We start from the raw sequence: 13,826 nt of genomic DNA, 5'->3' as shown, positions 1-13,826 counted from the left end.
TGTCAAGCCAGTGACATCTTGGGAGGAAAGCTCTCGATGCAAAATGACTCGGGATATTTGTTTACTGTTAGGTTTTTCCTCATTAACATTTCTTCCTTCCAAATAATCTGTTTAGACCACATTACAATGAAAAGTAATAGATTCCATATGCGTCCATAGACATCTACTTCTCCCTAGGTTGCTACTTTCATTCTTTCATATTCTTTTCAGGAATTTAAAACTTTATAGAGGGGGCTGGCCCCATGGCCTAGGAGTTAAGTTCAGTGTGCTCCACTTCAGCAACCTGGGTTCAGTTCTTGGGCACAGACCTACACCATTCGTCGGTGGCCGTGCTATGGCAACGACCCACATACAAAATAGAGGAAGATTGGCATAGATGTTAGCTCAGGGTGAATCTTCCTCAGTCAAAAAGAAGAAGATTGGCAACAGATGTTAGCTGAGGGTGAGTTTTCCTCAGCAAAAAAAAAACATAAAATAAAACAAAAACCTCATAGAAAAGCTGCAAGAGCAGTCTAAAAAAACTCCCTTATCTCTTGCACCTAATTCCCTAATTTTTAAGAGTTTATCATCTTTCCTACACCACTCAATTTCTCTCTCTGCCTCTCTCTCTCTCACATACACACGGCCCTTGTGATCCTTTTAAAATATGACCACGTATCCTTTGACATTTCTCCTAATGAGATATGGAGTCTTTTCATTCTGGGTGGGACTATGACACTTTGAAGAAAAGAATATGGTGTAATTGACACTATGTGACATCCAAGACTAGGTCATAAAAGGCCCTGCTACTTGAGATGGCTTTGTAATGTGTCGACTCAGCCCAGGCTGAACTCAAACTACACATCCCAGAATTCCCTCTCCCATTTGTTTCTATCTAGGGTGGACCACAAGGGCAATTGTAGGGCAATTTGGAGTGGAGGAGAAAAGCAGAAGCCATTTTGTAGCTGGCAGATGCTGTTGCTGACCTGCTGACTCGCCTCATGGCATAACGCAGCAGGAGCCCAGCAACTTCTCGACTTTCCCCCTGGATCCTTTGACTCTTAGACCAGGTGCGTGTATGTGTGTGTTTAGCTCCATGAAAAAAACCTCCAGCTTCTTCAGGATACCCTTGTCACCAAGCTCAGAGGCGGCAAGAGCTAACACGGGTTTCAGTCTGGCTTCATGAGCTTCCAATTAGTGCTTGTGGGTTCTAGCCTGCCCTTGGTCTTCCCATCTTACACCCACATTTCCTTCCTGACTTCTTGTTCTGTGGACTTCAAGCTCCAGTGTCAGATGCAAAGACAACTGCCTTGTAGAGACCCCAAAACCAGCTCCCTCGATTGTGCAAGGATGAAATCCTGCAACAACATTATATAATATTAAATAATATAATATTTGGTACCAGAGTCTTTCCAGAGGAACAGAATCTTATGGATGAATTCTCTTCACTGGTTCTGAATTTTCTGGATTGGGTTCTTTGGTCTGATTAGGTTTAAAGGCATTAATAACCTGGTTTCCAATGACATAAGGGGAACCGGCATTCCATGACACATAGTGGCAAACATTTATACTCAAAATATCATTTGTGCATACTTAGAATGAAGTGCTTATAGAAGGCATGGGTCTGCTTAACAAAACACTTACCACATGAGAACATTTGGTCAAAATTAATAGCATAATGGTGTTAGCTGGTGCATTAATTTGCCAGGGTTGTCACAACAAAGTACAATGACATGGGTGCAACAGGAATGAAATCTGCTCTATATGACCCCTAGGAACAGAATCTCCCTAGGAGGGAGAGTTAGAATCAGTGGGTACAAATTACAGAGATGATGTTTGGTGCCAAATAATGAAAAACATTTTTAATGCTCAGAACAACCCAAGGATAAAACAAGCTGTCTTGAAGCAAAATGAGTTTCTTACTGGAGGTCTCTACGCTCTGACTGAACAAGCACATGGGGGTGGCGGAGGTACTCTACTGGAGCACATCTAACCAGTAGATTGTTGGCGAGCCTGTATAACCTTTACCATCCCTACCACGGACTTGGTGAGCAGAAATTAGTTAGGACAGAGATTTTCTATTTTGCATCTAAATCACCTACAACACACAGAAAATAAGAGGTATGTAAAACATATTTGGGCTTAATATTTTAAATATATTCTAGCAGAGTTCATATGATAAAGTTATAAATATTATACAGTGATTATAACATATCAGGAAATCTTGTATAGTTCTCGTTTTATCCTTTGGACATGTACATCATCAAAGTGTACCTTATGTACAAAAATGAGAAAGATTCTAAATAAAATGTGATACCCAATCATGATACTGACTTTTATCATAAACATTATTATATGCATTACTTATCTATTTGTCAACATATTGTTGAGTAACAAACTGCCCCAAAACTTTCTTTTTTTGAGGAAGATTAGCGCTGAGCTAACATTCGCTGCCAATCCTCCACTTTTTGCTGAGGAAGAGTGGCCCTGAGCTAACATCTGTGCCCATCTTTGTCTGTTTTATATGTGGGATGCCTGCCACAGCATGGCTTGATAAGCGGTGTGGAGGTCTGCACCCGGGATCCAAATTGGTAAACCCTGGGCCATCAAAGTGGAGCATGCGAACTTAACCACTGCACCACGGGCTGCCCCCCCACCCCAAACTTAATGGTTTAAAACAACAACAATTTATTGTTGCCTACTTATCTGTGAGTTTGATGAAGAGTTCTGATGATCTGAGCCAGGCTTAGCTGCTTTCAATTGAGGCTGCTCATGTGTCTGTGACCAGGTGCAAGCTGGCTGAAAACTGTCCATCTAGGCTGGGTGGGGCCAGTAGGCTGTGTCCACTGGTCTCATCCCACAGCAAGTTAGCGTGGGCTTATTCTCAAGTCTTGGCAGAGTCCCAAGAGACCAAGCCAAGATACATGGGTCCTCCTGAGACCTAGGTTTGGAACAAACATAACATCATTCCCATCCTATTCTATGGAGCAAAGCAAGTCGCAAGCCCAGAACAGCAAATAGGCCAGACCTCTGGATGGAGGAAGATGCAAAGTGACCTTGCCAAGGACAAGTACAGCAAGAGTGGAGAAGGAGAAATCTTTAGCAAGAGATCTGTCACACTGTGAAAGTCTATGTTTTGGCAGTCCTTATCTATGCATGACAAGAACTAGACAGATATTAACTATTACTAAAATAAGAAATCTAAAAAGCTAATTTTAGGGTCATTTATTTTTGTATGATTTTATTCTTAAATGGAGTTTCAGACTCAGTAGCAGAACTGTATTAGTTTTCAGGTGCTGTGTAACAAATTATGACAAACTTAGCAGATTAAAAGCACACATGTTTTATCTCACAATTTCCAAGGATCAGGAATCTGGGAATGGCTTACTTGGGTCCTCTGATCAGGGTCTCATTAGGCTGAAACCAAGGTGTCACCTGAGGCTGGGGTCTCATCTAAGGTCTAGGATCCTCTTCCAAACTCATAACGTGTTAGCAAAATGCATTTCCTGGGAGCTATACAACTTTTTATCTTCAAGACTAGCATAAGAGAGAGAGTCTCTGACCTCCAGACTCACTTTTAAAGGATTTGCCTGATTAGGTCAGGCCCACCTAGGACAATCTCTCTTTGACCACCTCAGACCAACTGCTTTGAGATCGTAATTACACGTGCAAAATGTTTCACTTTTGTCATATAACATTACCTAATCATGGCAGTAGCATCCATCCTATTCATAGGTCGTAATTAAGTGGGGGAAATACAACGTACACCAGGCAGCAGAATTCTTGGAGGCCATCTTAGAATTCTGGGTACCACACAAACTATTCTAAAATTTTTAAAAACTGTTCATCACATTTTTCTGATAGGATGCCTCCTGCCTTTATGGTGCAGAAAACAAGTCAACAAGTTATTTAATAAGCTTTTCACAGACTTTTCTAACATCAGCCAGCTATATGCTCTGATGGCTGTCAAAATCAGCTTATTCACTCAGTAAAAATCACTAAAAGTCTAATCCTATTTTTCTTACATAGAAATATTTTGGGGATGTTGTCAAAACTATATGATTTTCATAACTAATAGAATAACATAGGACAATTAATATATCTATGTTTAGGCCACCACAGCCAAGGATCAGAAAAGAAAGTCGTGTATCCAGTCTTTTGAAGGAGACTTCTATGTAAAAAGACACGTGCCACCTGAAGTGGACAAGGAAATAAGCACTGCAGATGAAATCTCTCCAATGCGAGCTGTAATAATCCGGAAGACGTGAGGTCCTTCATTTCTCATAAATTCAAGTTTAAAGGAGACAGTCCCAAAAGCATAAGCTTCTGCTTTTCAGCTGCAGATAAAGTCGAAATGAGGTACAAGGAAGTTGATACTGATTGCCTAGACCAGTAACGTGGACTGTCTAGGCTGACTCTGATCCATACGAGAAAAAACTCTGGTTCACCCTTACTGGAGGCCCAAAGTGTTCTTCCACGGGAGTTTATATACCTTTAAGAAGCCCTGACAGAAGGCTCAAGTGCGCTTCTGTATTTCTGTCTTTTTGTATGTGTATGTGTTAGTGTATTCGTGTGTGTTTGCTTATATGCGCTTTTGTGTATTTGTATGTGAATATGTGTTTGTATGTTTAGGTATATTTAGGTTTGTACATCTGTGTGTGCATGTGTATGTTTTGTGTATTCGTGTGTGCCTATTTGCGTTTTTAAGCTACAAATGGCATGCTCTAGACCCCTAGTCCTCACTTGGATAAAGCCAGACAAATGTGGCTATCATTGTCAGGAGTGTCCTCTCAAAGTACAGACATACATCATATACAAGCAAAACATAAACATAAAGTATTTAAAAAGAGAAATAACATCAGAAACTGAAATTTGGAAGCCGCAAGGACAGGAAAACACATATTTCTTAAATTCAAGGTTTGGTTTGTTTGGATTTTCATTTTAGTGTGCTTTTCCCACTCACGAGGATCCTGCAATCGCCTGTGGTAGGACACTTTGCTGTTAAGGCATTTAAGACATTGGGAGGTTGGAACTGGCAGACTGAGAAAGCTCTTTCTGGCCCACAGACCTATTTCTTTGGTTTACAAAGTGGTTTAAGAAAATCGCTTTCATTGTTTTTTAACAGGGCACGTTTCCTAAAGCTTGTCACAATCTCCATCACTCTCTATCACATCACAACTAAGAGCAAGAAGCTTCATTTACTTAGTTTCTCCGGCTTTGGCAGAAGACACCCCAGTCTGCAATCTTTGCCCTAGAAGACTAAGAGTGGTGGGCAAGAGAAGTTTCAAGTTAACCTCTTTAATGAAGGTTTGTTTTTAAATTTTTCTTATTCGTGCAAATAAAATTACACAGACTACATATTAGATGCAAAGCATAGAAACATGATTTTATGCATATAACTTAGGCAATAATTAATATTCTAGAATTAACTTCAGTTCTCCATTCTTTCCTTCCTCCTTAGGTTGAAATGCGATGCTTATCCATTCTGCTCTGTTGCAGACAGGGTGCATGAACAAAGCTCAGAAGCTCTTCTTTCTCTTCAGTCTCATCTTCCATCCAAATATTTAACGGCTTTCTGATTATGACTTTTGATTCTATGAGAGACAAAAGGCAATTTGAATACTTAAGATAGAAAAAAGTTTCCTGTAACCATTTTTAAGCCATTCAGTCTGCGGCAGTAGCAAAGGAGGTTATTTGTCATCATTTCTTATCTGATCACAGAGATCTCTGGCCTTAACTTTCCATTCTAAGGTCCCTCGTGCCAGGAGAGTGCTGTGACCTGGCACCATCAATCCTTCTACAAATGTCTTAGCTCTCTTCCTGTGAAAGGATTCTGAGCACAGGGTTTGCTTTCGCATGGGCCAAACCCTTCCTCTGCTTCTTCTCCTCCCTTTCCTCTTCCCATCTCCTAGTTCCATCTTTTTCTAATCATCCTCAACTGGAACGACTCAAAATCCACATACACTCAAAATGAAATTCTTGTGGTTGGGGGCAAGGAATTTAGAAGTAAACGTGCAGGTATTAAAACCTCATGCAAGGGTAACTTGAGGTTGGGGAGGTGCTACTGGACCATCCATGCATGACAACATAACCAGCCCAGCCAAAATGGAAACAAGGCGTTTTAACTTGTTTGACCCCTCTGAACCTGCCTGAGAATCAATGCACTGCTTTGTCCTGATGATTGCTCATCCTTTGTAGATATCTTTCGCATCTGTCAGCATGTGCAAGAGCTGTCCACTGCTCAGCTCTTCTCTAATTTCACAGAGCTCCCTCCCCACGCTTCTCCTTGGTTTTCAATTCACCTAAGTGTTCTCTAAGTGTGGGGTCCACGCTCCCTCCTGTCTGGTTTCTCTGTAGTTACGTTTTATGCTTAACTGTTTTTTAAGTAAAATTGGTTAACACAACCCTGTGGCATTGCTAACTCTGAATAACGTTCACTCACAAATAACTTATTTCTTTTTATCAAATTTGTTTGGGTGTGTGTATGTGTGTGTGTGTGTAAAGTTCATATATTAAAAAAATAAAACTGTTTGGCAGTATGTTCAGATAAAAGAACACACCGTTAGAGAAGCTCCTTAAGGGCCTAGAGATTTTAGACCTTCTTTAAATGATGCTGTGCTTTTCTTTGCTTCCTTTGCAGACATTTAGGGGCAATAATAATTATATTTCTTAGGTAACAAAATAGAAAATGTATACTTACGGCTAAGCTTCTGAGTACTCTGTTTCTACAACACTGTCAATTTTCTAGCATTTGGCTGTGCGATATAAGCTTAGTTTTGACTTTAACCTCCAAATCAACTTTTAACCAAGCTACTCTTCTTCCCATAGAGTGAATACCATTGGTATTTGTGTTGGAAATAACCCAGGCAGGGTGTGTGTCTGTTTGTGTAGGCCAACCACATGTGGGCGGGATAATAAAAACAAAACCTCAGCATAGCATACCTTGAGAAAAAGATGGATCAAGAGAGATAATGTGTGGTATAAATTAAAAATGACCTCAGATGGAAATTTTGTAGATATTATAAAAACGTAAAAACAATCCATCTGTCAGCAGACAGTTTACTACAATGGTGAACCTCTCATTCTCCACATCTTAAACTGATATCTTCCTGTCGTTCTGGAGCTCAACGCACATTTGTGACATTCCTTCTTTATTTTCTATGGAAGCATAAGCTTCATAAAGAACGGTATTAATCATGTTTCTTTCTGCCAATTTTATACCGTGGACAACTTTTTAGGGATTAAAACCATCAAACTGCCAAATATTTTGAGACCAATTCTCCAACATTTCAGGTTAATGATGAAGCTGTTCAAAGGGAATTATATACAATGCCTTTACTGGTGTAAATCATATATCTTTTATTTCTATATTTAGGAGCAGAGAAGTAGATACAAAATCCTTCAGAAGGTAGTGTGGAACAGAGGGAAAGGGGGATGTTATTAGACCACGCAGCTCTGGTCTGGAAGTGTGTTTCTGGCACTTTCTGCTGGGGGAATTGGGCAAATTACTTAAGCAGTCCTGATCTCAATTTTGTTAACTATAAAACCATTTAATAAGATCGATCTTGAAGGGTTGCTGTAAGGATCAGCGCTAATAGAATCCCTTGGTTATTATAAGTCTAAATGCATGATAGACGATCATGATTCTTAGTACTATTTATTTTACGGAAAAATTTATTGATTCTATGAAATATCAATTTTTTAATTCTCCGAAAACCACCATAGAACATTTGTGAATAGAATTACATGGGTAATTGTATTAATAAATCATCTGTAATCTCTGTTGGGAATCAGCTGTAATCTCTTAAATAGTCATCGTAATACCATGTCCATTTCAGTAGAAAGTCATCCTTTTTCCACATGAGTTCTTTGGACTTTTTTGGCTCTCACTCTCCTTGAACAGCAGAGGCTTTCAAACTGCCTTTCCAAAAGTCATCGCTCCTCCTCAGCAGACTTTCCACCTTGCTGTACCCAGCTTAGCCAGACCCTAGGAATTTTCTTAACTCATGTCTTCTTTTAGTAGGGTTGACCATGACCTTTGATCATGATCTTCATGAAAATCTGCCTTCTCTTGATAACTGAGACACTGCTTTTGTATTTTACCAGATTCTACCAAACTTTTCTCTTTGTCTAAAGATGGTGTTATGAGCATTAAATGTAAAATTCTTATCACAGTGCCTGGCTCAGAATAATTACTCAATAGCCAATATATTTTAATAGTCATTACACCACCATTGTCACCGTCATCATTGATTTCTTTGTTGGCTTTTCTCCTTCCTGACCTATGGTGATAATGTCTTCTCAAGTATCAGTTCTCGGTCTTTCCATCTTTGCTCACTACGTTCTTCTTAAGAAAATCACCCACTCATTTAACTGTCTTGTATTAATGATAATCAGATGTAACACTCTGGTCTCAACTACTCACTAAGGCTTCAGTTTTATATTTCCATCTGTTTCCAAGATCTTTACTCAAATAGAATATTCTGTCATCACTCCAACAGAACATGCACACATTGACCTAGATTTCCTTCCAAACTGTTCCATTTGCTTTCTTTACCACTCCTCACTACCCTGACTGTCTTCAGCTCATCCCTCTCCTTTCTCTCTCAAGAGATAGCAAGTCCTTGTTTTTCTTGGATGTGTCCTTTTATGTTTTCTATGGGCATTCTTCCCACTTAGATACTCAAAACTTTATAATGAAATCAATTCAATTGCATTTTAATTGTCTTCTAATGAAACCTTGATCTTCTATTACACCCACCCCCAATTCTACAAGAAGATTGCTATAGGAATGATTTTGAACGTCCTTTTTTTGCTTGTTTGTTTGTTTAAGAGCCCACAATGCCCCCTTAATGCAGTCCATGTTACACTAAAGTTTATCTATATAGTTTTCATATTAGTAATGTCTGTAACTTTTATCTATCCCAATGTTTTCCCAAAAAACTGCTCTCTATGAACATTTAGTTTCAATCAGTCTGAGTCCTACTGTACCACTCCAAAATCCAGGTGGTTAAGTGTTGATTCTAGACCAATGACTTGTGCTTTGACTTCCTACTTAGAATTTTTTCCATATATTCTCTGACTTATCCATTTTTTGTGTTTCCTTCAAGATTCAGCTTAATTTTCATTGTTCTACACATCTTTGCCTTGATAATCTGGCTACGTTTACCTCTCTGTTTTCTGCTTATCACACCTTTTATAAACCACGCATGTTCTCTATGGGCCATCCCTATTGTAGCATCCTCTACAGTAAGTTCTTATATGATCTACATAAGATGTGCTTTATCTTTAGATTATCAATTATCTCTTCCTTCTTTATAATTCCCATCACTTACACCAAAGTTCAAGTTCTTTTAACTTTTTCCAGAAACCATCATCTTTGGCTTCATCATATTCAGTGTCTGTTTTCCAACTAATCCATCCTCAACGGTAGTGCCCAATTTTTGTTTCTAAAGCTACAACGTCATTTTTAAAAGCTGCCCATAACAACAGTGTGATTCATAGTGTCTTACCTGTTTAGTAAGTATCTCCTTTGGTTGTGAACTCCAATCTTCATTCATTGTCCTTCAAAAGCCTAAAATAGAGCCAGCCCTGATGGCCAAGCAGTTGAAGTTTGACATGCTCTGCTTCAGCAGCCTGGGTTCAGTTCCCAGGAGCAGAACCACACCACTCATGTATCAGTAGCCATGTTGTGGCAGGTTTACATAGAAGAACTAGAAGGACTTACAACTAGAATGTACAACTACGTACTGGGGCTTTGGGGAGAAAAAAAAGGAGAGAAAGAAGAAGAAGACTGGTAACAGATGTTTGCCTGGAGTGAATCTTTCCCAGCAAAAAAAAAAAAAAAAAGCCAAAAATAACCTTCCCAACATACAGCTAAGTCTTGGGATTCCATTCTTCAAAATCATCTCTCAGCAGGCTTTCCTAGATTTTCTTTTTTTTGGTGAGGAAGAGTGGCCCTGAGCTAACATCTGTGCCAATCTTCCTCTGTTTTGTATGTGGGATAGCTCCACAGCATGGCTTGATGAGTGGTGTGTAGATCTGTACCCAGGATCTGAACCCGTGAACCCTGGGCCGCGGAAGCAGAGCACTTGAACTTAATCACTATGCAATAGGGCTGGCCCCCTTCTGGATTTTTTTTAATCCTTTGACATCCTCTACTACTGGGATTTAGTCTTTCATTTTTCCTTTGTTACTCTTGTTCAGGCACTCAAACTCTTAAATCAGCTACAACTGCCTCATAAAGATGCTTTGCTTCTCTGAAATATCTGACCCCAGTTCTTCCTGAATGCTACCGCAATAATGATTATCCCAAAGTACACCTTTTTGATTCTCTTGCAGCATTTCCCATTCTGCCTGGCTTCACAGCTGTTTGATTATCTGTCTTTTGCTTCCTATTGGATCATGAATGACTCGGAGGGTATGCATGCCTCATCCCTATATCTCCACAGAAGACAGAGACATACTGTTCAAATGATGAAAACTGAATAAGTAATTTTATAGAAATTAATTATGCAAGCTTTTAATACTGTATTCAGCTAAAATTATATGGTTTCATCACTCATATGATATGTCAACCTACCATTCACACTTACAATAAAACAATCTCTTTAAAAATGTGTTGGGGGGGGCTGGCCCCGTGGCCGAGTGCTTAAGTTCGCGCGCTCCTCTGCGGCAGCCCAGGGTTCGGATCCTGGGCGTGGACATGGCACCGCTCGTCAGGCCACGTTGAGGCGGCATCCCACATCCCACAACTAGAAGGACCTGCAACTAAGATATACAACTATGTACTGGGGGGGTTTGGGAAATAAAGCAGAAAAAAAAAAAAAAAAAAAGATTGGCAACAGTTGTTAGCCCAGGTGCCAATCCTTTAAAAAAAAAAAATGTGTTGAGGGGACTGGCCTGGTGGCATAGCAGTTAAGTTCTCATGCTCCACTTCAGTGGCGTGGGGTTTGTGGGTTCACATCCCGGGCACAGACCTACACTCTGCTCATCAAGCGATGCTGTGGTGGTGCCCCACATACAAAATAGAGGAAGATTGACACTGATGTCAGCTCAGGGACAATCTTCCTCACACACACATACAAAAAATTGTTGAGTACCAGGCACTGTGTATTAAGGGTATAATGATAAACAAGACAAATTTCCTGCTGTTGAAGAGCTCAACATACAGTGAAGGAGACAAAGAGGACCACATCATAACGCTGAAATACATTCAAAAGGCAAATACAAAGAAAAGGCAGAGAAAAGAGAGATGACAAATAAGGGAGATGAGGATGGGTATAACGGTTGCTTTACATATGAGTGGGGTCTTGAAAGATGAGATCGCCTCCCTTACAAATACATATCAGATAGGGACGATCCAAGAATAGTTTTTTTTTTTATGCTTTATCTTCCCAAACCCCCGTACATAGTTGTGTATCTTAGTTGCAGGTCCTTCTAGTTGTGGCATGTGGGACGCCACCTCAACGTGGCCTGATGAGTGGTGCCATGTCTGCGCCCAGGATCCGAGCCCTGGGCTGCCACAGCGGAGCGTGCGACCTTAACCACTTGGCCACGGAGCCAGCCCCAAGAATAGTTTTTAAAAATCCCACAAATGTCAATTTTATGCTTTCGTTTCGAATACAAATTTCTTCGCTAGGCTTATGTGCTTGCCTCCCCATGTACGTCTTGAAGATAAAATACTAAGCCCCTCATTTCAATTAGACTCGCTTCTTTTGAACATACAAGACATTCTCATTTTCATATTCCACACACAAATTCCTTTGTCAGCTTCTGAAATTGAAAACATGCATAATTATAAGCTTACTTTGTGGCTTCAGTGACAAGAATGAGCATTTTTCAGGGAAAAAAACAATCATCTGCCTGGATAAATATCAAACCTAGAATTCAATCTCTAAATTGTAGGCTGCCTACAAATCCCTGGATGCTTGTTTGCTTCTTTCTCCAACTAACGGCTTTCATAGATGGAATTTGTCTCTCTAAACATGAAGTAAATAGAGTGGACGTGTGAGCCCAGTGAAAGGAACTGAAGCTCTGAAGACTGCACCTTTTTTGGATCAGGACCACCAAGATATTCCAGATTGCTCATATGAGATTCTAGAAACCTTCTCACATGGGTGAGCAGTGAAGTGAAGTTTTGTGAGCTGGAGCCAAGAAGCCAGCTCCCTGGATTTGGATCCCAACTCTGCCTCTTGCCAACTATGTGATTTTGTGCAAAACACTTAACTTCGTGTGCCACTGTGTGTTATGCCTATCTAATAGCCTTTTGAGATTAAATGGGTTAATAACACCTATACCCTGGGCTCATAATAATCATGTAATATATTTAAACTATTTTTATTGTGTTCATATTTCACATTCCTTTTCACTAGACTTATTAACCAGATTTTTCTTATTCAATATATAGATATCTGAAGCTATAACTAGTTTTCTTGGGCTTTCTTAGTTCTTTCTTCCTGAAAATTAACTGACACATTTAGAGCAATGACTAAATAAATAGTCCATGTTTCTCTTAGTAAAATTAGCTTATTCTTACCTTCCACAGACCATCTTATGGCCTATTTCCTTTCATTCTATAAATAAAATGTTAACTTTTGGTTTAAATGTATTAATTTATTTATATTAGTAATTATTATTATTTATACAGGACTCTATTTATCTCTCCTTGTTTGTCCCTCTTGCTGAATTGGATGAATTTCCAGAATAGGTGCAGATGGTCTTCTCTGCACAGTTCATGTAGATCATAACAGACTTTGACTAACTACATTTAGAAGCAGAAAGTAAGTCATACTTAGTCCTGCACAGCAAAGGACAAGTCATGGTCCTGCAGGTTAGAAACCCTTTGGCACAGACCAGATAATTTACCAAAGGAAAAAAATAAAAGTTTCATGTTTTCCCTGGATGGCTCAGAAAACATATATTTTGAAGTGCTGAATTTCTGCTCTCATATAAACTTAAACATACATGAAAAAATTTACATTTTATTTGTAACAATCTAATTTGTGAACATATAAAAGGATATTTAACAATTTTCTTCCTTGTTACTACAATTCATTAAGAAATCGCTTATCTTTATCTCTCCAAGAAAAATATTTTCATCAAGACAGGTATGACAAAAACACTGCAGGATGGCAGTGTTTTCATGTAATGTGCCAACTCCACGTGTTTTGAAAACTCAGATGTGTACAGTGTAGTAAGGATGTTAAACCACAACTCATAAAGTGAAAGCACTAATGGAAAATCTCACTTATATTTCTGAAAGAAGCCAACTGTTTACACTCACATATTTTCATTCATAGGTCAAAACGCAGTACCACGTAATTCTGTGCATAACACACAGTTTCAGTGGGAAAAGGATAAAACACCTTCCTTTGTAGACTTACTCAGAATGACAACCAAGCATGATACCTAATTTTTCTATTAGAAACCTAACATAATCATTCCATATTTGAACTTTATTTCAATAATAATGATACATTTACTATGCTTAGAATGGATAACAAAGAGCATCTAGGATATCTATTCCTAATGTGATATTAAACAAGAGAAAAATTGTTACATGCGCAGAAAAAATAAACCTGAAAGATTATTTACAACGTCTTTTTTAAAAAAAAAAAGGTTGCTTTTTTTTTTTAAAGATTGGCACCTGAGCTAGCATAGGTGCCAATATTCCTTTTTTTTTGTCTTCTTCTTCTTCCTGAAGACTCCAGTAAATAGCTGTATATTCTAGTTGTAGGTCCTTCTGTTGTGCTGTGTGGGATGCCGCCTCAGCATGGCTTGATGAGTGGTATTAGGTCCTTGCCCGGGATCTGAACCAGTGAAACCCCAGGCTTCCCAAGCAGAGG

Source organism: Equus asinus, chromosome 18 (genome assembly GCF_041296235.1).
Source record: "Equus asinus isolate D_3611 breed Donkey chromosome 18, EquAss-T2T_v2, whole genome shotgun sequence".
Taxonomy (NCBI): domain Eukaryota; kingdom Metazoa; phylum Chordata; class Mammalia; order Perissodactyla; family Equidae; genus Equus; species Equus asinus.
The sequence above is the reverse complement of the archived record's forward strand: the minus strand, read 5'-3'. Positions refer to the sequence as shown.